Raw genomic sequence first — 26,131 nt, 5'->3', positions numbered from 1 at the left:
ATATAGACAAGGAGATCCTAAAGTAATTGGTATAACTAAAAATGCTCCTTTCTTTCAAAGTTTCATCCTCAGCTTGAAGCTTGTGTCATATGATTTCTGAAGCAACTGTCACAGACATATGATGGAAGAGCAAAGCAAAACGAATCCTATCTCTTTTGCATTTATATATATTCATTAGATCAACACATTCTTCTTTCTGTTTTGCATAATCTGAAAGTGGTACTTATGAAATTATGAACACAGTGCAGATGGTCTGCTCTAATCGGTCCAGCCTCTTCACAGTCCATGAACTGAGCCTGTCGGTTCCACCTCCAGCAAGGTCATTCTGCTGCTCTCTCTCCACCTGTCCTCGCTCCTTCCCTCCAGGGTCCTGCACCCGACCCTGTCTTTCACCCATTCTTCCTTTGTCTCAGCAAAGACGTAGCACGAAATTGCCCATTGTTCAGTCCTCTGCTGTGCTGCTCTTGGGTGTGAGTCTCTCCCTCCACTACTGGATTGTGGGCCCCCTGAAGATAGGGAAGCTGTCCTCTGCACCCCTCAGCACAAAGCAGAGCTTGGGTTCTCAGCAGGAGCTCACTGATTGAGAGCCTGCTTTCTGCTACTTTATTTCTATTATTTAATTGAGTGAGATTCTGCAGGACGTAAACTGTGCCCTTGAAACCAAGGCACCCTTGGGAGCTATATTAACTTAGGGCACATGGGCCCTATTTATTTACTGTTTCAATATACTGAGTTAGCTGTACTATCAATCACATAATCTGACAGTCTTTTAAAAATGCAGTGCTTCTTCTGCATCTTTTGGCTTTGCTCCTTCTCTGATGACCTTTTGGAAGCAGTGGAGTGGGACTAGGGTAAGAGGAAGACTTGTCATGCTCTGTCAACTTCTACAACCTGAATTAGAAAACTGAACAACAAGGATTCCTCTGTCATTTTTTAAAAACGAATAAAGCAGTACCCTTCCTACAAGTACAGAAAAGCATAGTATTTCTATTTACTCTTAGAATTGTAGACATAGGATGAGGTGAGTGTTTCCCTTAGGGTGGCATTTGTCAAGGTAGACCTGTACTTACATTCCTGTTTTCTCTTTTCTTTTATAGAGGCTGTCTGGTTCCTGTGTGTGTCTGAGATAGCATGGATGAGTGTTTGGGGCCTACTTATGACTAAGCCCCCAGACACATCTCAGCCAAGGTACATTTCCATTCAAGTATCCCAAATAGTTCTTCCCTGTCCATCAGGTTTTCTGGGAGCTCTGAGTTAGGAGGATGGATCTAGTGGCGATGAGCTTGAAGAAAGCCTGGGAGGAACAAATAAATCCAAGACCAGACTGCTGCCTAAATAGTCAAGCTACAGAGGTAACAATTTTAAATGTGCCTAGGTTGGTGTTGAAATGCCCATGGTTTGAAGGGTGTCTGAACAGAGCAAAAACAAACCAAAACCAAAACAAAACAAAAAAACAAAGAAACCCTCCTGGGCATTCCAGCCCAGGAGAAAAGGGCTGCTAGTGGATGCTTTTAACTAGGCTAGATAGACCCTGGACTGCCCAGAAATTTTGATGAGAACTTAAGACTTGGGTAAAAGACTGATTAGGTAGATGAGACATCCATGAAGGGAATCTAAAGTCTGATGCTCTCATGAGGACTCTGAAAGAAGAAAGGATTCCTGACATTCCTTGCCGGGGTGGAGTAGCTCTTAAGCTACTACCACACCTGGCTCTCTAGGCCTCAGGGTCCTATACTCAGCACACCTTTATTGCTGGTCTCAGAGCTGGGCAAGTGTTGGTGGGGATTCTCATAAGGACTCCTGAGAAAACAGGTCAGTTTGGGGCTTTGACTAAAAATGGCATTAGGGTGGCCTGAGACCATTGGGCCAAACCTAGTCCCTGATTATGCCCTAGAGTGAACCCAAACTCTCAATCTCTGAATTATTCTGATGGATCTTCTGGCTTTCAAGACCACAAGGGCTTTTTCTGGGCAAGATCAGATGCCGGGATTAGGCTCCAACAAAATGTATTTCTTCGGAATCCATCTAGCATGGAAATAGCCTTCCCTTGGTCGGCAGCCCATGTGTGGTACAGCATTGCTCAACACAGCACATTCTTCCTAACGTATGACTTCAGAGGGAAGGTGGGACTAAGTGTGGAGGGTTGAGGGTAGAGGTTTCTCAGAAATGTCTGTTGCTCAAAGCCGCTATTTTTCTCAGTTGAACAACTTTGAGCTTATTGCTTTCATTTTCCTCAAATATCTATCAAGGCTTTGTAACTTATGAGCAAACAAACTGAAACAGAAAGCCATTTTTTAAGTTAATTTTATATTTGGTACAGGATTAGAAACTGCTCTGTTCACACATCGGCTATAGCCTGTAGCACAGAAACCATGCCTGCTTTTCCAACACATCGCTGTGATATTTGGTTAGAAGGGGATTAAGGATACGAAAAAGAAAAAAAGGTCAGTTTCTATTTGTAGGTAATTCTCAATGTCCCTTCTCAGAATCTCAATTACTACTTCTCTCTTATTTTCTTTTCCATGTGTGTCATGGCCTTAAGACTTGTTGGAAACATTAACGTCCTACATTCTCATCAGCAGCCATGGATCATAGTACCACTCACTAACATTTTATTACAGTGTCCTGAGCTGCCCAGTCACCTCATGCTAAATTTAGGTTTAAATAAATAGAACATCTTAGTTGCAGTGCTACTAGAAAGCAGCTGGAACAAGAATAAGGGGCTCTATTGCTTTCATATTGCTATATTGTGACAGGTAACTGAGAGGTTTTTTTTTTTTTTTTTGAACCAAGTATATAGATATTGATCATGTTCCCGAGTCATTCTGAATACATTACATGTATATTCAGATCTGGTTTTGAGTTCAAAAGTCCCCAGTTGAAACAGTTGTCAGCCCCTTAGCCTTCTTAACCCCCTAGATTGTTCAATTTCATATTTCTGGTTTATTCTGGAATGATTCATGAGATGCACCCTGCCTCCCCAACAAGTACAAGGGAAGGACTAAAGTTAGTGTTCCTCAGACTCTTGTACAGCCTGCCATGAACTTGGTTGTACAAGAAATATTTCCTGAAGGGATTTGCCTTTTAACATTATAACATTATAATTTAACATTACCCCTATCTTCTACTCCGTTTTCTTCCTGAGAAGCAGAGGCTTCCTGTGTAACTTTTCAAAAATCCTATATTCATTTACAAACACACACACAGAGAAATGTTTATATGTGTATATCAAATGCTAAGTATATATACTGTCCTGCATTTGATTTTTTTTCCTAACCTAACAATGTATCCTGGTGAATTCTGTATCAACATTACAAAGCTAATGAATTCTTTTAAAGAGCTGCATCAGATGTATTCTATGGATATGTTGTTCCTTTTTACTATTATAATTTTATTATTAACTTTTTACTATTATCAATGATATAGCAAGAATATCTTTGTATATGTCATTTTATAGATGGGCAAGTATAGCTAAAGGATAAATAGAATTGCTGTGTAAAGGCACTGATAAATTGCTCTCTACCAATTTCTTCTCTAACCAACTTACAATGCATGTGTTGACTATTTCCTTGACATACCCTGTGATACCCAAGGGAAAAAAGTGACATTATTAATGGCAAACACTTACATAGCACTTAGTCTGCACCAGGCGCTGGTCTATGTGCTTTACATATATTATCTCAAGTAAGACTCACAACAACCTTGGGAGGAAGGTACTTTCATCTCCAATTTACAGTTGAGATAAGATTTTGCTTCAGGTCCCCCAGCTAGTAAATAGAAGATGACATCTGATCCCAAGCTGTCTGGCTCTAGAACTTAGTTCCTATAAGCATGACTCTAAACTGTGCTAATCATGGCATTTTTCCCCCTGAATATTCTCTGATATAGAAGAAGTTCTCAGGAAACAAATGTTCAACTCTTCAATAAGGAAGACAGCACCCCCATCATCCTTACAAGTATTAGCTCCCGGCTCACTAGCATATTCTCTAACCTTACTCTGGCCATAATTTGTTGAAATATCAATATTACTATAGATGAACCTTGCACTACTCTGGCCTATGAGCTGCTCAATTTCCTCTCAGTCATCTTAACCTCCACCCTATCTCAGCTTTCTTTTCTTTGCTGTTCCTGTTTTCCCACTCAGTCCTTTTAATATCCATACTCCACCACTCTTCGCCCCCACCAGAATCTAATGATCCATTGAGCCTATCAGTTTTTCACTGTTCATTCCCCCAATGGCGCCCTCATTTCCCCCCAACACAGTAGCTTAGATTTCACAGTCCATTGCTACAATTAATCTTACTTAGATTACTGTAAAGCTGGCCTCTACACCTCTACACTTGACAAGTCGCTCTGTTCCCTTGCCCCCTTCCAACGTAGTGTTAAAACAGCAGGTGCCTCTCTTAAAATATAAGTCAGATTAACTCACTTGTCCGTTTAAAACCCTACAATATGTTCCCATTTGATTCAGGAACAAGGCGAAGTATTTCATACTACTTGCTCTCTTCCTCACACTACTTAAGCCCCATGTTCCCATCCCCAAATCTTTGTACTTGTCTTGTGCTTTTACCTGAAACATTTTTCCTCCAGATTCCTATGTGGCTCCCTCCCTGACTGTCATAATCCCAAGGAAAATAGTGTGCAAATGTTAACTTTATACCTTTTTACTATAGAGCTCAACATAGTGTATTTCCCATGATTAACCAAACTTTTAATCAAATCTTATCCACTTACTGTTAAAATTTGGTGTTATATTAAAAGTTTCTCTCTTTCTGATGCACTTCTTCTCACTGTTAATATAAATTCCTGGTTTTGGAGATGGAGGTTTACTTAAGAGATCTGACATGAATGTAGCTACATTTGTTCCAGAGCAAGAAACTGTCAAGACTGACTGTCACCATAGTGCTTGGCACATTTACACAATGAAAGGCTACATAGTCATTAAAAAGTAATAAAATATAGCCAAAAATGCTGATATGGAAACATCACCAAACTAAGAAAAAAATAAGTGAGAAAAAAATCCCGTATATCCACTGTTTCCTATATATTTTCCTACATATTTTGATTCCTATGTATTTTCGTATAAATTCCTATATAGGATTCCTATATATTTTCTCTACTTGTAGGTGTAAGTATATGTAAGGTACCATTAAGAGTTTACATTGGGAAACCAGGCCAGGTGCAGGGGAGGCCATTAAAGAAAAAACAATCACTGACCTAACCAAACTTAAAATATGATAAAGGAAGTAAGATTCACAGAATCAATGAGAGAAGAGCACAGAGTACATATAATTCAGGCTAATGTCCTTGAAGTGAATGATATATATTACATGAATTGAGACAAGGAAAAGACAAGTTGCCAGGTGTCATCAGGCCAAGAAGATATAATCTGCATTTAGTGTTGAAAGAAACCTAAGGATTTGATCAGGGAAAAGAAATGGAAATGACAACCCAAGAAGGAGTAATATATATCACGCAGCTTTAGTAAGGTCATGAGGAACAAACCGGCAAGGTCAAAATGTTTTAGGAAAGTGGATTAGCACCAGCGTGAGGACTGATAGAGATGGGCAGAGACTGGGGAGGAAAGAAGTTGAAAGGTTAACAGAGAAATCTAAGTCTGAATATTTCTGTCTGAAGTAGAAGAATAAAATTTAGGTGGAGAGAAAAGGATGAATCCAAAATAGGCTGAAAAAGAAAAAGCAATCTTATGTAGAGCCTGATTAAATGTTTGCCCTACAAAATGATTTTTAGAGAATAAATATTTCAGAAAAAGAAATGTTTCTACTTTTCTTACACTGAGCACATACTGATACAATATCATCTCTATCCAATTAAGAACTAAAGAATAGAAAAATAGTTTTATAAAAGGTCTCTCAGAATTACTGATAGCTATAAATCTATTTAGTAAAATTGAATATAAAACTCAAAAGAATAGATAAAAACAATGTACTAAGAATAATCTAAATGCAAAATTTAGATTTAACAGAAAATATTGAGAAGCTAGGTACATGAAATGAAAAAAATAAAATACATTGCAAACTCATGGTTTCTAGAGGGAAGGGAATGGTTGTATGTAACTCTTAATATAATATTTTAACCTTGACTCCAAACATTGACAAATACTGTTGTCTCCATGCCACTTCTCCTGGAATGGCCTAACCCTCCAGGATAATGTTAAGGGAACAGAATTCAAGGTATAGAGTGATTAGAGTGCTTTGCACCCCTACATAGAACACAGAAGGCTGATCACCTGCTTTTTCTCAGGAAACATTTCTTAATAAGAATTTTGTTTTGTTTTTCACATAGTAATGCCACACTAAATGAGGCAACTGGGTCACAAAGAATAGCACTAAGTCTGCAATGCCCAGAAGGTCTCTGTTGTATTTCCCTGCATAGGTGTCACATTCTTTCCCTTCACTTACACTGTTCTTGATCTCCATCAAAACTCCTTATCAAACTCTTGCTAGACCCTCCCCAAAGTGAGATTCTCCTGGCCATGTGTAATTCCACCTATAATTACTGTTCATTTAACTTGCATATGGTTTTTCTTATTATAATTCATTTTCATAAGGTAGGATACTATTGTCAGGTCAATACAATGAAGCTTTGCCCAGACCTCCTAATGCTGCCTGAGCTGATTTCTAATAGGTTCTTGCCTATCCTTCTGCTATAGGATGAAGAAGTACTTCTCAAAAATGTCTACTCCCTAATGTCTGAAACCTATAAGTAGGTCATGTTACATAGCAAAAAAAGACTGTCCTGATGTGAAGTTTATGGATCTTGAAATGGAAAGATTATCCCTTTCAGACAAATCTAACCACACCAGCCTATAAAAGGAAGGGAGAGGAAGGGAAGGAAGGGAAGGAAGCAAGCAAGCTAGCTGGTTGTTTCATACCTATTTAAGTGATATTTAAGAAAAGATAATTTGGCAACTTTTTGGTGAAAAGTTGACTAAATCAGAGCAAGACTGGATTCAAATTGCTTGTGTGTTATTTTAATATTGCAGTAAAACCAACAAAACAAAAAATAAGAGGAGACCCTTTCCCAGCTGGAGTCAGAGGGATGCAGTGTGAGGATCTGACCCAAGTACTGACTCTGAAGATGGAGGAAGGGGACTATGAGCCAAGGAATGCACGTAGCATCTAGAAGCTGAGAACACTCCTCAGCTGATAGCCAGCAATGAAACTGAACCTCTGTCCTACAACTGTAGGGAACTGAATTCTACCAATAGTCCAAATAAACAAGAAGATTCTTTCCCAGAGCCTTCATAAAGGAATGCAACACTGCTAACCCTTTGATACCAGTCTTGTGAAACTCTAAGCAGAGACTTGAGCCCACGGGACTTCTGACCTACAGAACCTGAAGTTACAAAATTTGGTATGAAGGTACTCAGTTTCGGGTAACTTATTACAATAGCAATAGATAATTAATATATCTTCATAGTATGTTAAGAGAATGCAAGTCATGCAATGGATTCTACTTGTCTCTGTTCCTGTTCTCCCTTCCTTTCCCCTCAATGTCTAGCTAATAGGCACAATTCTTCTTCATTCTACAACTTAACTTCAATTGCTTCCAGTAAACTCATGCTTATCCATGTTTAGTATGCAATAGATTCTTGTTCTGATCAATGCATCCCACTCAAAATATAAATTAAATGATTTTTAAATGTAAAAAACAAGATTAGAATTTAAAATAGGTTACATATGGTTTAAAACAGAAATATAAGACAAAAGAGATGAATACATATGGCAGAAATCAGAAAATGAAAACATCAGCACAGCATTTTAAAACAGATAGAAATCCTTTAACAAGTAAACATAAGACCCAATATTTTCATTATAATAATAAATGTAAATGGGAGATTAGACTGTAAAACAAAATCCAAACAACATACTTAAACCACACTGCACAGGTCCACTTATACACGGATTTTTTTGTTTCAATAAATACAGTACAGTACTGTAAATGTATATTCTCTTCTGATTTTTAAACCTTTTTCACTAGCTTACTTTACTGCCAGAATACATATGTATATATAATACATAAACAGATGATTAACACATTTTGTATATTTTATCAGTAAAGCTTCTGGTCAAAAATAGGCTCTTAGCAGTTACATTTTGGGGGAATGACAAGTGCTACATGCATTTTTGGCTTGGGGGGGGTTTGGCTACAATAATAACATCGGACAATGAATTAAAAACAAAAGGCTCAAAATAGGATAAACGTAAAAAAGCTCAAAATGGGATGGATTGGGTCATAGGATGGAAATAATAGTCTTCACTTATTTCACTTATTTTGCTTTCACTCATTACTATTAAGTAACAAGACTCATTTGAAAACCCCTTTGCACACTCATAAAAAATTTTCCCTTGGAGAAAATACTCCCCTCCAGTTTTTAAGAATAAATCATGTCTGGATACTAAGATGGCAGCATAGTAGGAGGACCCTAGCCTTGTCTTGTCCTTGCAACACAAGTAGATAGCTATCAAATCTTTCTAAATACCACCAGAAACCATTTTGAGGACTAAAAGAACAAACTGCACATCCAAAGGGAGAGAAGAAGCCACATAGAGGAAGGTAGGAAGTGTGGAGATGTGGCTTAGAGGAGAAATGGATTCCAAGTGCTACAGACAGGAAGGAGCCCTTGTCACAGAGAAAGGCTAGAAAGTAGAGTCTGCAGGAAAGGAAAACACTTCCCCAAAGCCAGCGGCTGCAAAAATGAGAGGGGTTGATTTTCTTGCAACCCGCAGGGTTTAAAGACTGCAGTTTTAAATAAAGGCCAACAGGCTTGCCTGGGATAGAGCCCTGGGCATGCTCCACTACTTGTAGAGAGAAATCAGGCAAACCACCCAGGGGGCAGAAGGCTTTGAAACAGTGACCTGAGAAATGCCTGGGATGCACAGAGGGGAGATTATTTGCTCCTCTTGGAGTGAGTTGCTGAGAGGTAGTGTTAATGGGATGCCTCTCTGGAAACAAAGGAGCTAGCTCTTGCCACTGCCCTCCCCCACGTCTCAGCATAAACATAGAACTACCTGTATTAAGCAGCAAAACACTGACACTTGCTGTCTACCCTGTTTGTCCCAAGTCCCATACTCCTGCATTGTGGTGTGACTGCCCTTCTCAGTCAAGCTTGCCTCAGTCCCAGTATGTCAAGATCCTTCCCCAAAAGACCAGCAGAAACCCCTAACCACACCACATGTCCTGACCAGAATCCTGCAAAGCTTTGGGTTTGTGGAAGTAGAATCAGGTCTCATTTAACAAGCAGACCACAGCATATCTAGTTATAACTTGCCATATTCTGGGCAAAAAGCAAACACTACCCATTTCAGGCAAGGAGAGCCTCTAGGGATGATTGGCCTGAAGGATAGAGAAGCCAAAACACAACAGTAAAGCACATGCAGCCCACACCATAGGCATTCCCTGAAGCATCAGACCCAGGACACTATATGACCTCTTCTTCATAAAGCCATTACTCTCAGGAGCAGGGACAATAATGGGTTTTTCTAACATACAAAAGAAGATAGAGACTTAGACAAAATGCCGGGATGGAGGACTTCATCCCAAATTAAAGAACTAGATAAGGTCACAGCCAGAGATCTAAGTGAAACAGATACAAATAACATGCCTGATGGAGAATTTAAAGCAACAATCTAAGGAGAGCGGCTGGGCTTGAGAAGAGAATGGAAGACTTCAGGGAAAACCTTACTGCAGAGATAAGAGTTAAAGAATCAGAAATGAAAGAAAACAGTAACTGATATTGAAAATAGGCTTGATGCAATCAACAGAAGGCTGCAAGAAAGAGGAATGCATAAGTGATAAAAAGGACAAAATAATGGAAAATGATAAAGGTGAAAAAAGAGAAGTATTATGGAACATGAGAATAGACTTAGGGAACTCAGTGACTCCATCAAAAGTAGTAACATTCATATTATAGGAGTCCTAGAAGAAAAAGAAGAGAGAGAAAAGGGGCAGAAAATCTGAGGAAATAATAGCTGAAAATGTTCCCTAATCATGGGAAGGAAACAGACATCCAGATCCAGGAGGCACAGAGAACTCCCATCAAAACCAATAAAAGCAGGCCTACAGCAAGACATATTGCAATTAAATTGGCAAAATGTAGTGATAAGGAAAAAAATCTTAAAAGCAGTAGCAAAAGAAGTTATTAACTTATAAGCGAAGACTCATAAGGTTACCTGCAGATTTCTCAACAGAAACTTGGCAAGAAAGAAGAGAGTGGCAAGATGTATTCAACATGCTGAATGGGAAAGATACGCAGCCAGGAATACTCTTACACAACAAGGCTATCATTCAGAATAGAAGGAGAGATAACCAGTTTCCCAGACCAACAAAAACTAAAGGATTCATGACCACTAAATCAGCCCTGCAAGAATATTAAAAGGAGTCATTGAGAGCAAAGGAAAGACCAAAAGTGACAAAGAGAAAGGAACAGAGAAAATCTCCCGAAACAATGACAAAATAAGTAATAAAATAGCACTAAATATACATCTACCAATAATTACTCTGAATGTAAATGGACAAAACACAAGATCCATCTATATGATGCCTATAAGAGTCTCATTTTAGACCTAAAGCCACCAGCAGATTGAAAGTGAAGGGATGGAGAAACATTTATCATGCAAACGGACATCAAAAGCAGGCCAGAGTAGTAATATTTCTATCAGACAAACTAGAGTTGAAGTTTTTTTAAATACTTATTTTTGAGAGAGAGACCAAGTGTGAACAGGGGAGGGGCACAGAATAAGAAGCAGGCTCCAGGCTGTGAGCTGTCAGCACAGAGCCCAACATGGGGCTTGAACCCATGAACCATGAGATCATGACCTGAGCCAAAGTCGGACACTCAACTGACTGAGCCATGCAGGCACCCCTAAGACAAACTCTACTTTAAGCCAAAGACTGAACAAGAGCATTGTATCACCATAAAGGGGACAATCCAACAAGAAGATGTAACAATTCTAATTATGCCACCAATATGGAGTACCCAAATATATAAAGCAATAACAAACATAAAGGAACTCATTGATGATACATTAATAGTAGAGGACTTTAACACCCCATCTACACATCAGTGGGCAGATAATCTAAGCAGAAATACAATAAAAAAGCAATAGCTTTGAATGACACACTGGACCAGATGGACTTAACAGATATATTCAGAACATTTCATCCTAAAGCAGCAGAATATACATTCTTTTCAAGTGCACCTGGGACATCCTCCAGAAAAGATTACAAAAATCAGGTCTCAACAAGTACAAAAAGATTGAGATCATATCATTCTTATTTCCTACCCACAATTCTATAAAACTTGAAGCCCATTACAAGAAAAAAAAATTGGAAAGACCACAAATACATGGAGGTTAAACCACATACTACTCAACAATGAATGGGTCACCAGGAAAAAAAAGAAATTAAGAAAAAAATACATGGAAACAAATGAAAACACAATTGTCCAAAACCTTTGCGATGCAACCAGAGTGGTCCTAAAAGGAAGGAACATAGCTGTACAGGTGCATACCTCAAGAAGCAAAAAAAAAAAAAAAAAAAAAAAAGAAAAGAAAAAAAAATCTGAAACAACCTAATCTTACACCTAGACTTTTGTCTGATTATTATGGCCACAATTTCCAGTATTATATTAAATAACAGTGGTGAGAGTGGAAATCCCTGTTTTCTTTCTGGCTGTAAAGCTCTCAGTTTTTCCCCATTGAGGGTGGGGACAAATAAAGCCCACAACCAGCAGAAGGAAGGAAGTATTAAAGATTAGAGCAGAAATAAATGATATAGGAACTAAAAAAACAATAGAATAGATTAATGAAACCAGAAACTGGTTCTTGAAAAAAATTATTAACATTGATAAACCCCTAACCATACTTATCCAAAAGAAAATAAAAAGGACCCAAATAAATAAAATCACAAATGGAAGGAGAAATAACAACCAACACCACAGAAATACAAAAATTATAAGAGAATATTATGAAAAACTATATGCTAACAAATTGGACAACCTGGAAGAAATGGATAAATTCCTAGAAACATAAACTATCAAAACTGAAACAGGAAGAAATAGAAATCTGGAACAAACTGATGCGGGGCTTGAACTCACGAACTGTGAGATCATGCATGACCTGAGCCAAAGTTGGACACTTAACTGACTGAGCCAGCCAGGTGCCCCCCTACCTTTTAAAGACGTGTTAATACCTATTCTTCTCAAACTATTCCAAAAAAATAGAAATGGAAGGAAAACTTCCAAATTCATTCTATGAGTCCAGAATTACCCTGAAACCAAAACCATATTAAGCCTCCCCTAAAAAAAAAAAAAAACACAAAAAAACAAAAACAAAACAAAACAAAACACAAACAAAAAACTACAGACCAATATCCCTGAGTAACATGGATACAAAAAATCTCAATAAAATCCTAGCAAATCAAATCCAACAGTACATTAAAAGAATCATTCATGATCAAGTGGGGTTTATTTCTGGGCTGCAACAATGGTTCAATATTCATAAATCAATCAACGTGATACACCACAGTTATAAAAGAAAGGGTAAGACCCATATGATCCTCTCAGTAGATGCAGAAAAAGCATTTGACAAAGCGCAACATCGATTCACAAAAGCCCTCATAAAGTAGGTTTAGGGGGAACATACCTCAACATCATGAAGGACATCTATGAAAAAGCCACTGTTAATTAATATCAACCTCAGTGGGGAAAAATTGAGAGCGTTTCCTCTACAGCCAGAAAGAAGATAGGGATTTCCACTCTCACCACTGTTATTTAACACAGTACTGGAAATCCTAGCCATACCAATAAGACAATACAAAGAAATAAAAGGCATTCAAATCAGCTAGGAAGAAGCCAAACCTTCACTATTTGCAGATAACATGATACAGTATATAGAAAACCCAAAAGACTCCACCAAAATGATAGAACTGATACACAAATTCAGTAAAGTCACAAAATACAAAATCAACACACAGGCATCTTTTGCATTTCTATGTATCAATAATGCAGCAGCAAAAAGAGAAAACAAGGAATTGATCCCATTCAAAACCTGTAAGATAACTAGGAATAAATGTAACCAAAGAGATGAAAGATCTGCACTCTGAAAATTATAAAACACTAATGAAAGAAATTGAAGATGACACAAAGAAATGGAAAAAAATGCCATGCTCATGGATTGAAAGGACAAATATTGTTAAAATGTCTTTATTTCCCAAAGCAATCTACACACGTAATGCAATCTCTATCAAAATATGACCAGCATTTTTCACAGAGCTAAAACAAGTAATCCTAAAATTTGTATGGAACCACACATGACCCTGAATAACCAAAGCAACCTTAAAGAAGAAAAGAAAGGCTAGAGGCATCAAGTTTCTGGACGTCAAGTTCTATTACAAAGCTGTAGTTATCAAAACAGTATGATACTGGCACAAAAATAAACACATGAAACAATGGGACAGAATAAAAACCCAGAAAGGAACCACAACTATTCAGCCAATGAATTTTTGACAAAGCGGGAAAGATTATACAATGGGCCAAAGACAGTCTCTCCCACAAACAGTGTTGGGAAAACTAGATAGCAACATGTGGAAGAACGAAAAGTTGACCACTCTCTCATACCCTACACAGAAATAAATTCAAAATGGATGAGAGACCTAAATGTGAGACTTGAAACCATTAAAAATCCTAGATGAGAACACAGGCAGTAACCTCTTTGACACTGGCGGTAGCAATTTCTTACTAGACATGTCTCCTAAGGCAGGGGATATAAAGGCAAAAATAAACTATTGGGGCTGCTGCACAGTGGAGGTAACAATCAAACTAAAACTAAAACACAGTGGAGGTAACAATCAAAACTAAAAGGCAGTGTATGGAATGGAGGAGATACTTGCAAATGACATGCCTGCTGATGGGTTAGTATCCAAATATAAAACGAACTTAGAAAACTCAACATCCAAAAAATGTATAATCCAATTAAAAACATGAGAAGACATGAATAGACATTTTCCCAAAGAAGACATGCAGATGGTGAATAAACACATGAACACGTACTCAACATCACTCATCACAAGGGAAATACAAATCAAAATTATAATGAGGTACCACCTCACACCTGTCAGAATAGCTAACATTAACAACACAAACATAATGTGTGGGCAAAGATGCCGAGAAAGGGGAAGACTTTTACACTGTTGGTGGCAATGCAAATTGGTGCAGCCACTCTGGAAAACAGTACTGAGTTTCCTCAAGAAGTTAACAATAGAACTACTCTACAATCCAGCAATTGCACTTACTATGTATTTACCTTAAGAATGAAAAAATACCGGGGCGCCTGGGTGGCTCAGTCGGTTAAGCGTCCGACTTCAGCTCAGGTCACGATCTCGCGGTCCGTGAGTTTGAGCCCCGCGCCGGGCTCTGGGCTGATGGCTCAGAGCCTGGAGCCTGCTTCCGATTCTGTGCCTCCCTCTGTGTCTGCCCCTCCCCCGTTCATGCTCTGTCTCTCTCTGTCTCAAAAATAAATAAACGTTAAAAAAAAATTAAAAAAAGAATGAAAAAATACTAATTCAGAGGTATACATCACCCAATGTTTATAGCAACAGCGCGGAGCCTGCTTGGGATATTCCCTCTCTCTCCCTCTCTCCCGTCTCTCTTTCTCTCTCTACAAAATAAACAAACATTAAAAAAAACCCTTTGGCATTCTTTGAACAATTTTAAAACTTACCATTTAACAAGAGAGAGAGTCTGTGTTAATACCCTCTGTGCTTTCAGAGAAATTAACACTTAAGCAGATGTCAATACTTTTTTTTTTTTTCTTGTAGTGATGGTCTTGCTCAAATTCAAGTTTTAAAGCAACTTTTCTAAATGCACATCCATAAAACATTTATGGACTCTAATGAAGATGTATTATAGGAAATGTCTAAACTACCCAGTTTGGGGGAAAAAGAGAAAGCAAAACTTAAATGCAAGGGGATGAAATAGATGAATGTATGTGGTTGACATTATCATTCACTTTTTTTTTTCAGTGTTCAGATTAGAGCTTTCTTTACAGCATGCCATAAATACATATTTCTATTTTATAATGTATGTGCTACTGCACCATAGGTGACCAAAGGGAGTTTTTCTTGCTGACTGCTAACTGTCCATCTTACTGACAGTGCTGGAAATGAAAGGGGATGTAGACCTTGGATAGATTATCAATCCTGGGGAGATTAACCTGTTTTGAATTGAGGGTCTCCATTGCTCCGAGATTGGTCTGGGTCAGTACAATTATAAGGTCAAACCTGAGAGAGAAGGATCCAGAAGCTGGGGGAGGGAGAATAAGCACAAAGCTGGAGACAAATTTAGCCAGTCAGTGACAGTGGTATGCTCTGACCTGGAATGGTATTTTAGATAACTGCTTTATTCTTCTTTCCTTTAAATGTGAAGCAACATTGTAATTGGATAGCATAAACTTCCAAGTCTCCATTTTGGCTCTGGGGAACAGTGTACAAAATCTGATTCGATTTTACATTTGGCTTTACTCTTTTTTTGTTTGTTTCTTTTGTTTCCCCTCTTTGAGTCAAGGGAATTATATATGAACACTAATTGTCTAGGGGTTAGAGATATCTATTATTAATCACCAGTGAGTTCAGAAGTACAACCTATTTTAGAATCTGCACTCTAATTTCCTAATTTTCCTTTGGGTAGGGAGAGAACCAACCAATGGCACAAATTACAATTCTTGTTCCACAAGGGAAAACAATGTCCAAGGATCAATTGTTTTTCTTTGATCACCAAAAATAATGAGATCTCCAGCTGGTCAGTTTCCATTACGGATTTCCCTCCTAATGCAAAAGCTGAGAAGGGGAAGGTATGTTTAATACCTCTAGGATAGAGACAATATTAGCCTGCAGTCTACTGGGAAGCAAGCACATACGTGCCAGAGAGGACTCTATGGGAAGGATCTGATGGCACTTTTTAAATTCCCTATAATCTGCAATGCATGGTACTTCTTTATCTTACTGTTTTATATTTACCAACCCCAAACCTAAATAGTCTGGCAGTTTTCTAGTTTTCTAGTTTTCTAGTTTTCTGATTATTTTAGGCAGCCAGATTAAATAATTCAGTTCCCAGATGGAATATGATGGACCCAAATGACCTGGTTTGGTGACTTGCAATCCTCTAGTTGACATACATATAGCCAAATCTCCACATCATGGCAGTTTTACAATGCTTGGAACCACTGCTTTGAGTATCAGTTCCATCAGCCAGCAAGGCTGGCTCTTGCTCTTGTTAAGTTTAGTTGCACATGTGTTGCTTACTCACATCCTCCTTTACTGCCAAAAAATCCAGTTAGAGAAATAGATAAAAGATAGTGGGATTGTTAAAGATGGCTTTTTGAAGGTTGTGCAGTCATGCTTTCATAGTGAAGGAGGAACAGGAAAAGTGATAATTTCCATTTTTTCCTCAGCCTCACTGGGGACTTGAGTTAAAGTAGCCGAAGGATTAACGTGGCATCAGCACTCTGATTGGGTCTAATCCTTCTCAGGAATCCTATTAGAGTTTTCACTTGCACAGTCCTGGGGAGACAGCAAGGCTGCCCCACAGCCCCACCTCCCTGGCATGTTCTGGTTGGCTAGGCTGCCAACCAGAGTGGCCCAGAGCCCGGGCCGAGTGGCCAGAGCTGCCCCAGCTTGGCTGTGGAGACAGAGTCTGCAACTCAGCACAGCCCTGGTTCCAGGCATTTTTGGCTGTGTAGATATAATTTCTGTTTTCAAAAATATCCCTGAAGCAAGCAGTGAGCAGTCCATAAGAGATCTTTTGTAGATTTTCCCTCTCCTTCTGTATTATCCATATCTAAGAGGGCTTTTGTTTTTGTTTTGTTTTCCATAGTATCAGTTTCAAGGAGAACACTCAAAAGGGAGTAAAGCTGAGACACTGAATTGTTGTGAGAACTGAATTGGAGGAATCAAGTCACAGATGAGCTTTTACCTCAAGAATTTTCGTCATTGCTGCCCTTGGAACTGCAAACCACCAGGGAACACACCATATAAAGAAGCATGTTTATAAAGAATGAATTTGCCACTAGAACGTGAACATAAAAAATGAATGTGCAGTCCTAAGCAATTTTAATCTCATAACCAAGGGAATAAAATCACCTAATATCTTTATCTAAAATGTAACAGCAGGTATGTATAAGAAGAAAACCAACATGAAAAACAGTGAAAAAAGACAAAAAAAAAAAGAAATTGCCTTAAATTACAGCCAAACTTGTATTACATATTAGAAACTAATTCTAACTGAAATATTTGAGGAAAAACAATGCTATATGGCTGTCAGAAAACTTTTAAAATAAGTATATACATAAAATCTTACCTAAAGTTTTCAGAATGACAAGTTTATGTAGAAACAGAGGTGGGAACTAGGTGTTTTTAGGGGTCCTTTGAAAATCTGTAATTTGATAGTTTCTGTCTTTGATAGTCTACATGCCTTGTGTTGCTGGGAGAATAAAATACCAAAAAACACACTCGTCTCTTCCTATTCTTTATTCATTCTTTAGTATTAAGAATTTATTCATTCTTCTTGGCCCTTTCAAGAGCGTTCAGGAGAAAGTACTTAAGTTCAGAGCAATACCAAGAATCAGCAATTGTGGGCACAATGGAGTGGTGTACTGGGATTTGCAGATCCTGGATTTCACTATAATTATCTTTCCTTTTTCGTGCAATCTTCCCTCATGCTTCCCTCTGATAGCAATCTCAACCCCATCATAATTAGGATAGTTTTTTTTAATATTTTTATTTTTAAGTAATATGTACACCCAACATGGAACTTGAACTTACAACCCTGAGGTCAAGAGTCAGTCGCGGGCTCCACCAACTGAGCCAGCCAGGTGCCTCCTAGGATAGTTATTCTTGACAGTAGTTTGGATTTTAAAATCTTGAAAGGATTCTTGAATTGCTAAATAAGTCTACAAAAATGTTTGGTGCAGGAGAAGAGGGAAGTCTACATACCTGCAGGTGTCAGAAGATCAGCAGTGTCTTTAAGAAAAAGCCCCTGAGAGTGGGACTTATCTAGTAAATACTACTCAAATAAAAGGCTTTTGGACAGATGACCAAAGTGGTCCCAGACACAATCCTCTTTCTGACTAGAATACCTGTATTTTTTGTCTGGTTCCCAAATAGGTCTTGTCCCTGGTATCAGACTGCTGGCTCTCTGTACATTATCAATAACTACCCCCCCCTTTTTTTTTTTACTCCTTTTTACCTGTCCCTGTGTTTTCCAGAGGTCTTTGGAATATGGGTCAACATGATATCCATTATATACACATGCAGAGACTTAGCAGCTTCCTTAACTTCATTTTCAACTTGATGATTGTGACAAAAGGCAGAGAAAATGAAACCAAGGGAACACTGGGTTTGAAGGGTACAGAGGACAGATATGCTGGGAACTAATATTAGATACAGAACAAGACACTATTATTTAATGTTCGATCTACAACATGCCAGAATATGCCAGAATACTCAAAACACAGAAACTCATTTTCAACGAACAGTTATTTTATCAAAATCAGACTAAATGAGACTGTCAGAAATGCTGCATCCTCCTAGTAATTTCATATGCCAACTAACTGTGATCCTTAGCAACGGGTTGTTATTATTAAGTATAAGGTAATGTAAAATGCCTAGAGTGCCCTCATAATCTATGGATAGTTTTAAAAGATAGGCTTTCCATCTGGCTGCCAAATAAATACGCAAACAGAAATTATATAAACAGTAAAGAAAACAAGGAAAAGTTGTTACATTAACCTCGCTGAACTGTCATTGCTCTTCATGTTCTAAACACTGGTATTGAAGTATATGCCATTTGCTATTTTACCATCAGATAGGCTCCCTTTGGTGCAGTTCCTGGTACTGTGTAGCATTGCTCAACAATTTAAGTGTTCTCAATGTGAAGTGGGCCCAGGGTACAACCCTACAAGCTTACATTCTCTTGAGGAGGATGGAGGGGAGGTGTTTGCTACCAAAACTCAAAGTCTATGTAATGGTCCTCTTCAAGTTGCTCCCCAGGGCCAGCTCCAGACAAAAATGTGAAGCAAGTAAAATGTGCTTTTGGTACTCTAAGCTTTCTCATGTTTATGCTTCCCCATTTGTCAGCATTCACTTCCTTCAGCTTCTTAACCCTGTCAAAATTTACTCTCAGAAAAAGAGCTCCTTCAAGTCTTTTTAACTCATAGTATGAAATTCCATGTGTCACCTCTCCCAGAATGATTTGTATGTTAATTTATAATGCTAATTATAGAATGAAATGCTGTGCCCCTTTTGAGGAATTCCAGGCATCAATGGGCAAGTTAGAAAGAGATTCTGAAAGAAACCAAAAAAAGCCATCCGAGTACTCTGGAATACACCTTGAGTTCACACACACACATACACAGTCACATAAGGTTAGGTAAAAGGAAACACTAACACATATCCCCTCTTCCAGGTATGTTAGGAGGCATAACAACAATCATTTGTATGTTTCTCATTAAATTCTGTACTGCATAAAGTCAGACCCAAGCAAGAGGTCAAGTTATTTCATCAAGGTCACACAACTATTCAATATCAGATCCAGGAAAACAAGCTCGGCCATCATCCAGTTTCTTTTCTCCATGTATTCTAACTATTTTTGTTGATTTGAGTTTGTCCTGAAAGTATTAACAGGCCTCATGTCCACACAAAAATATGGAAGAAGCCAAGTGAGAAAAAATGTAAAATCCTCTCCGAAATCCCAGAGGGAAACCAGACTGATTTCAACTTCTGAAGTCTTCATTCATTTTTTCCCCATTTCGAAAGAGACACTTCATTTATCATCTTTGTGTCTTCTCTTGCTTTGGTTAACGGATGGTGTTACTCTTTGATTACTGACTGATCTTTCATAACTTCCGTGCTATGAGGCATGAAACATTTCGCATTACAAAACATGACCTTCTCACTATGGAGTAACTAAATATTTATTTCCCTGGAAATGTTCAGCAGGGTCTGGGTGCTTTGTTTTCACACTTCCCAACTTTTTCTCTTATATTCATTTCATTATTACTATCAACATTTTGTCATAAATCGTTTTCTTGGAGTTATAGGCAAAACGAATCTAGAGTACTTTCATGAATGTTACTGCATTTTATACTCCCTGTGGAAATGAATGTCCAAAGATTAGATGGACTTATAGGTACTCAGCACAGCGAAGAAGCCCCTGAGGAAGTTACTTCTGTTTAACATTCCTTCTTCCTTTGCTGCTCCTTAACTACCTATGTTCATGGCAACAAGGTAACATCAATATAATTCCCTACCCCAATTATTGCTGTATTAAGCTAAGAGTATTTAACACTACTTAAATAGTTGACTTCCATCAGCAAGGCAAATCAGAGAGTTTGAGAACTGTTTTCATTAATGTAGCAAGTACTAGTGGCCTATCACATATGCCAGGCACTGTTCTCAAGCTTGGAAAATAATGGTGAGTAAAAGAGGAATCTCTGCTCTCCTACAGATTAATTGGGAGAAAGGTGTTAGTCACATGAGAATGCAGAAGAATGTATGATTAGAAATGGAGGTATGTGCTCTTCAAGAAAGGAAAGGAGAGAGAAGAGTGGGAGGGAGGGAAAGTTTCTATGGGAGCCTGTAACAAAAGATCCTGGTCTAGAATGAGAATTTGAGGGAGAGAAAGCTGCCAGAGAAAGGGACCTCAGAGCTGAGATCTGAAGGATGTGGGAGTGAAATCAGAGAAGCCTGGCATTTGGATAAAGAATGAAATTTAAAAACTGAGAGAAGGCAGTTTGGCCAGAGCTCACAGGCCAAGTGAGAGATGGATGATTAATGAGACTGGGGAGATAAGCAAGGGCCAGGCCAGGTAGACATGTGAGCAGAGATGAAGATGTTGTTCTTTACTTCAAGAGCAATGAGAAGCTACTGCAGGGTTTTAAGCAAGGGGGTAAAATGATTGATGTACTTTGCATTTTAGAAAAATTACTTTCTGTTCGTGGCAGAATTTCAGCTTAGTGGAAGGGAACTCATTTACCAATTTTGTTCTCTAATGCGCAATTATTGTTAAGATTTGATGGGAGAAAAAAATGAGGAATGTGGTCTATATAATGCTGTTAAGAATTTCTTTCCTTCTTTCTGGATTTAATACTATCAAGTCCGGCTTTTTCAAATGGAAAAAAAGCTACTTGGAAAAGGAATTCACTAAGTTTCACTTAAAAAACTTTGAGTTCTCAAACTGAGTATGAAGACAGAGTGATAAATAATAATCAATGGACAAATACAGATTTATAAGCTAGAAGCAAAATTCTTTCCCAAATGAATATAATGCCATATAGAGAAGACATGACATACTTCCTTATTTACAAAGACATTCTAATTGTCTGTGGGATGTTTTCTCATCCATCTGAGAAATATGGATGTTTTATAGAAGTAGGAGATCAAAGGAGTCTCTTTACCCAGATAGAGGTACACAGATAGAGGTAATATTTCACTATGTGCTAAAAAGGGGCTCATATTTAGTGATTTATTCATTTATTAAACACATTTTTATGGACATCAACTCTGTGTCAAGTATTGGTTCTAGAAATAGAGGACTGAAGAGAGAACAGAGTTTCTGTTCTTATGAGGCATATATTTTAGATGGAGTAGATAATAAAGAGGTAATAGGGCAATACAGTAAAACCTTGGATTGTGAGTAACCTGTACTGTGCATGTTCTGCAAGACGAGCAAACATTTCTAATAAATTTTAACTTGGTAAAGAGCGATGTCTTGCAATACGAGTAGTTTCTGATGCCGAAAATCACATGATCACTACTGAGACAATGGTTCTTCTCTCTCTTTCTCGCTGCGGGATTGTGGGTGATCTTCTCCCATACTCAAATGCTTGGTCTCAGGCTGTGGTGTTTGGCAGAAATCAGTGATTTTTCAGAACGTTGGAAGGTACCCACAACTGGCACTGGTGTATTTTTTGTTCCTTCAAAGCACCTATGGACAGTCCTTTGCTTTTCCATATAAGAGTAAGCTTAGGAATGCTCTGCTTCATTCTAGGTAATTGAATAGGTTCTTTGTTAAAGTTGCACAAAAATAAAGAGATTCCACTGAGCCAATAGATAGCAATGATTTTGTTAGTGATAGGGAAAATTGTCTCTTATGCAAGAACCCTCTTCTGTCATCTCCCTCACACCAGCCATGAAGGTTTTCAAACGTAAGAGTAGGTTAATTTTTTTGTTTATATTTTGTACTTTCTTTATTATTTTGTATATTATACTATTGTAATCATTTTTATATGAATATTTTTGGCTTGTGGAAGGGATCATCTGAGTTTCCTTTACTACTTATGGGGAAATTTGCTTTGATATACAAGTGTTTTGGATTACAGGCAAGTTTCTGGAGTGAATTATGTTCACAAACTAAGGTTTTAGTGTTTATCATACATCATATGGTGCAAACAAAGGGGGGGTTGGGATTTCAAGACTGCCACTGGAGGTGTTAGTATATATTTATTTATAATTCATAAATAACTTGTAAATAAAATTTATAACATGACCACCAGTAAGATTTTTCTCTCAATATACATATACACACATGTATGTATGTATAAATATATGTCTATGTGTACATATGTATTTGCAGAGAATACCTCACTGATGGGGTAGCATCTGAGCTGGTCAAAATGCTGACACCGTAAGTCAAACAAATTTTAAAAATCCCTTTCAAAATTTTCTCTTCACTCCTTGGGGCAAGACACACAAGGTCACCTTAATTTTTAGTTTTTTTCAACATATGTTTTCTTGGTACTTGATATTGGACAATCACGCCACTACTACCTCACCTCCAATCTGCCATCCCCTCTTCTTCTGCATTATTCGTAATTGCTTATGGCTTATCTACTTCTGGCTCTGCCTGGAGTGCCTACTATTTGATGATTCTGGATGCTATGAATAGCATGTTTGGGCAAAGATCCACTTCATTTGCAACACACTTCAATTATAAGAGAACTTTTAAAACTAATGTTTCCTTGCTAATTCCTTTCTCATACTTGGTTTTCTCTTTTTTTGTTTAGCAGATGTGTTTTCATTACACACCCATTTGGCAATTTTGAAACAAGTTCACAACAGAGCCCATTTTCTAAACAAATCTGCACAAATATGCAAACTGTGAACATGACATTCAGCTCTACAGCTGCAACCACCAAAGAATAAATAGTTTTTAAGAATTACCATCATGAGATTGAAAATTAAAATTCATATTCAGGGCAGTATCATCAAACACTATTACCTGTCTTGATTCCCAGAAAATAATGTTATCATATTTATTTATAATAGCAGTGATTTCAAAGTATTTTAAAATGTACTTCTTCATTTTACTAGTATGAAATATGAAAATATGTCAAGTCAAATCTAAGCACATTTTAAAAATTGCTTTCATTGCTTTTAAAGTTGCAAGTCTATCATGGGCTATCCTATAGAATTCTCTGTAATGGATTCAATTATTCAAAGTACTCATGTGAGTATCTACTGTTAATAAATGAGTTCCCTGATAAAAACAATGTGAGTGAAATACTAATCTGAAGTTATTTTATATCAGAATGAGGAAGCAAAGATAAAAAAAAAAAAGGTGGCAAGGCACACTCAAACTGGCATTCAAGATGTAACTGTTTCTTGTGTACAAACAAGTACACTGATAGCATAGGGTCCCTGATTCTCCTTCTAGATCCTTAAGATTCAAAAAACACATGGAAATAACAAGTCCTCCCTCAGTTTCCCTAGCTTTCAATAATTTTTTTTATATTCAGCAGTATGTTAAGGAAAATCATTAAGTTGACATCTTACTAGGGCAGTGATGTCCATTTATTACATGGAATTCAACTCTTCCATTTGTAAGGAATAGGAGGGAACCAAGATGGCTGAACATCATGGAAGTTTTTTTGCCTTTGTCATCCCTGAAATGCAGCCAGATCAACACCAAACCATCTTGCACACCTAGAAAACTGATCTGAGGATTAACACAACAATCTGCACAACTTGAGCCACAGAACTCTGCAGGTACCTGACGTGGGGAGGTGAACTGGGGGAGAGGGAATCTGCAGAGGGCAGGGAGCTGGTTTTGCTTGTGGAGACAGGACGGAAACAGGGGCAGAGTATGGGAAAAGCAACCCTTGCCCCACCAAAAGCAGCTGGAGAGAAAGAGGAAGAGTGGAAACAGCTGCAAAATAGTGGACAGAAAAGGGAGAAAGGAGAAAGGAGAGGGTTTAAATTCTATCAAGACTCTATAAACAGGGGGAGTGCAGAGTGTGAGGCTCTGTAGCTTGATACCTGGCAGTGCTCTGGGGGGAAGGGTGAACCCCCAGGAGCAAAGATGGAGGTCCAAGAGGTCCTCTGGTCACATGGGGAGAGGCGGTTCCCCTCCTGGGAAGACATTTGGTAGAGCCTGTATGGCCACCGCACAGGCAAGGGTCCACGTGGACACCAGACATCCACATTCACTGGTGTTGGAACAAGAATGATGGGGATGAAGCTTTGTGCCAGATGTGTGTTGTGATTTTCTGGAGTCCCTAAAACAGTGCTGCTACATGTGTGAACTTTTTTTGGGGTGAGGTAGTACCCAGCTGCAGTCCCTAGATATTGGCAACAGCATGGTTGCACAAATATTCCTGGGGGCAGCCGGTACCCTGCCATTGCTCAACAAGAACCACCCCCAAAGGGACTGAGTGGGTCAAGGCTGCAGTTCCTCAGAAGTGAGAGCTTGAGAAACACCACCCCATCTGAGATAAAACTCAGGAGGGAAGTGCCTCCTGGCAGCCTGACAGCTTTGTCACAGACAGTGTAGGTGTGGGGAGTACATGGAATCTGTAGACAAAGGAGGGGTGCTTGATTTACAGTCTGGGAGAGCACAGAGTTCTGAAACTAGAGACTGGCTAGCGGGGTGATGCCATTTTCACCACTCCCGCGCATGTGCATACATGCCTACACCCGCTGCAACAATCCACCGCAGTAAGCTAAGCAGCACCATCTAGTGGAGAATGGAACAATTACCCTAAGCCTCACCCAACTGGGCAACCACACTCTCCAGGAGCACAAGTGTCTCCACCTGCTTACTTTATGGATTATAAAGTGCTTCATAATTTGACTTCTAGGGGAAAATGGATGTAATTTCAATCATATTTCACTCTGTTCGCTGCTCCATCTATTAATTTTTTTCCTTTTTCTTATTCTTGAATATACAAAGAGAAAACTTATTTTTATTTTCCATTTTTATATAAAATTTTTTCCTTAATATTTTTCTATTATATTTTTTCACTTTTTTGTAATTCTATTTTTAAATTCTATTTTACTTTTATCATCTCATCTTATTCTATTTTATTGTATTCACTTTTCAAATTTCAACTGTTTTCCTTTTTATTCTTTTCTTTTCTTTCCCCTTTTTATTTTATCAAACTTCTTTCAACAACCAGACCAAAACATACCTAGTATCTAGCATCCTTTATTTGCTTGTTTTGTGTTGTTTTTAATTTTTTAATTTTTATTTTTTTACTTTATTAATTTCTTTTCTTCCTTCAAAATGACAAAATGAAGCAATTCCCCCCAAAACAAAGAACAGGAAGAAATGACAGCCAGGTACTTAACACAGATAACAAGCAATGTGTCTTAAGCAGAATTTAGAATCATGATAGTAAGAACACTAGCTGGGGTTGAAAATAGATTACAATCCCTTTCTATGGAGATAAAAGCTAGTCAGGATGACATAAAAAAAATGCTATACCTGAGCTGCAATCTCAAATGAATGCCACAGTGGCAAGGATGGATGAGGCAGAGCAGGGAATCAGCAATATAAAGGACAAACTTCTGGAGAATAATGAAGCAGAAAAAAGAGGGAGACTAAGACAAAAAGCACAATATAAGAATTACAGAACTCAGTGAATCATTAAAAAGGAATAACATCAGAATCATAGTGTTCTCAGAAGATGAAGAGAGAGAAAAAGGGGTAGAAGGTTGATGGAAGGGAATCCTAGCAGAAAACTTTCCTAACCTGGGGACACAGGTTAGACACAGACATCCAAATCCAGGAAGAACAGATAACTCCTATTAGATTCAACAAAAACAACCATCAACA

General features: G+C 38.2%; 1 long non-coding RNA gene across 1 annotated transcript; it reads left to right on the top strand.

Moving 5' to 3' along the window:
• The first annotated feature begins 1,095 nt into the window (after positions 1-1,095).
• Positions 1,096-17,250, top strand: LOC121041365 (uncharacterized). Its single transcript, XR_005795710.1, has 2 exons — positions 1,096-1,188; positions 16,895-17,250. It is a non-coding gene; the product is annotated as an uncharacterized LOC121041365 (long non-coding RNA).
• Positions 17,251-26,131: the final 8,881 nt, after the last annotated feature.

This window comes from Herpailurus yagouaroundi, unplaced genomic scaffold (genome assembly GCF_014898765.1).
Source record: "Herpailurus yagouaroundi ecotype Mexico unplaced genomic scaffold, PumYag 29, whole genome shotgun sequence".
In the NCBI taxonomy this organism is placed as follows: Eukaryota; Metazoa; Chordata; class Mammalia; order Carnivora; family Felidae; genus Herpailurus; species Herpailurus yagouaroundi.
This window is presented reverse-complemented; position numbering and strand designations above follow the sequence as displayed.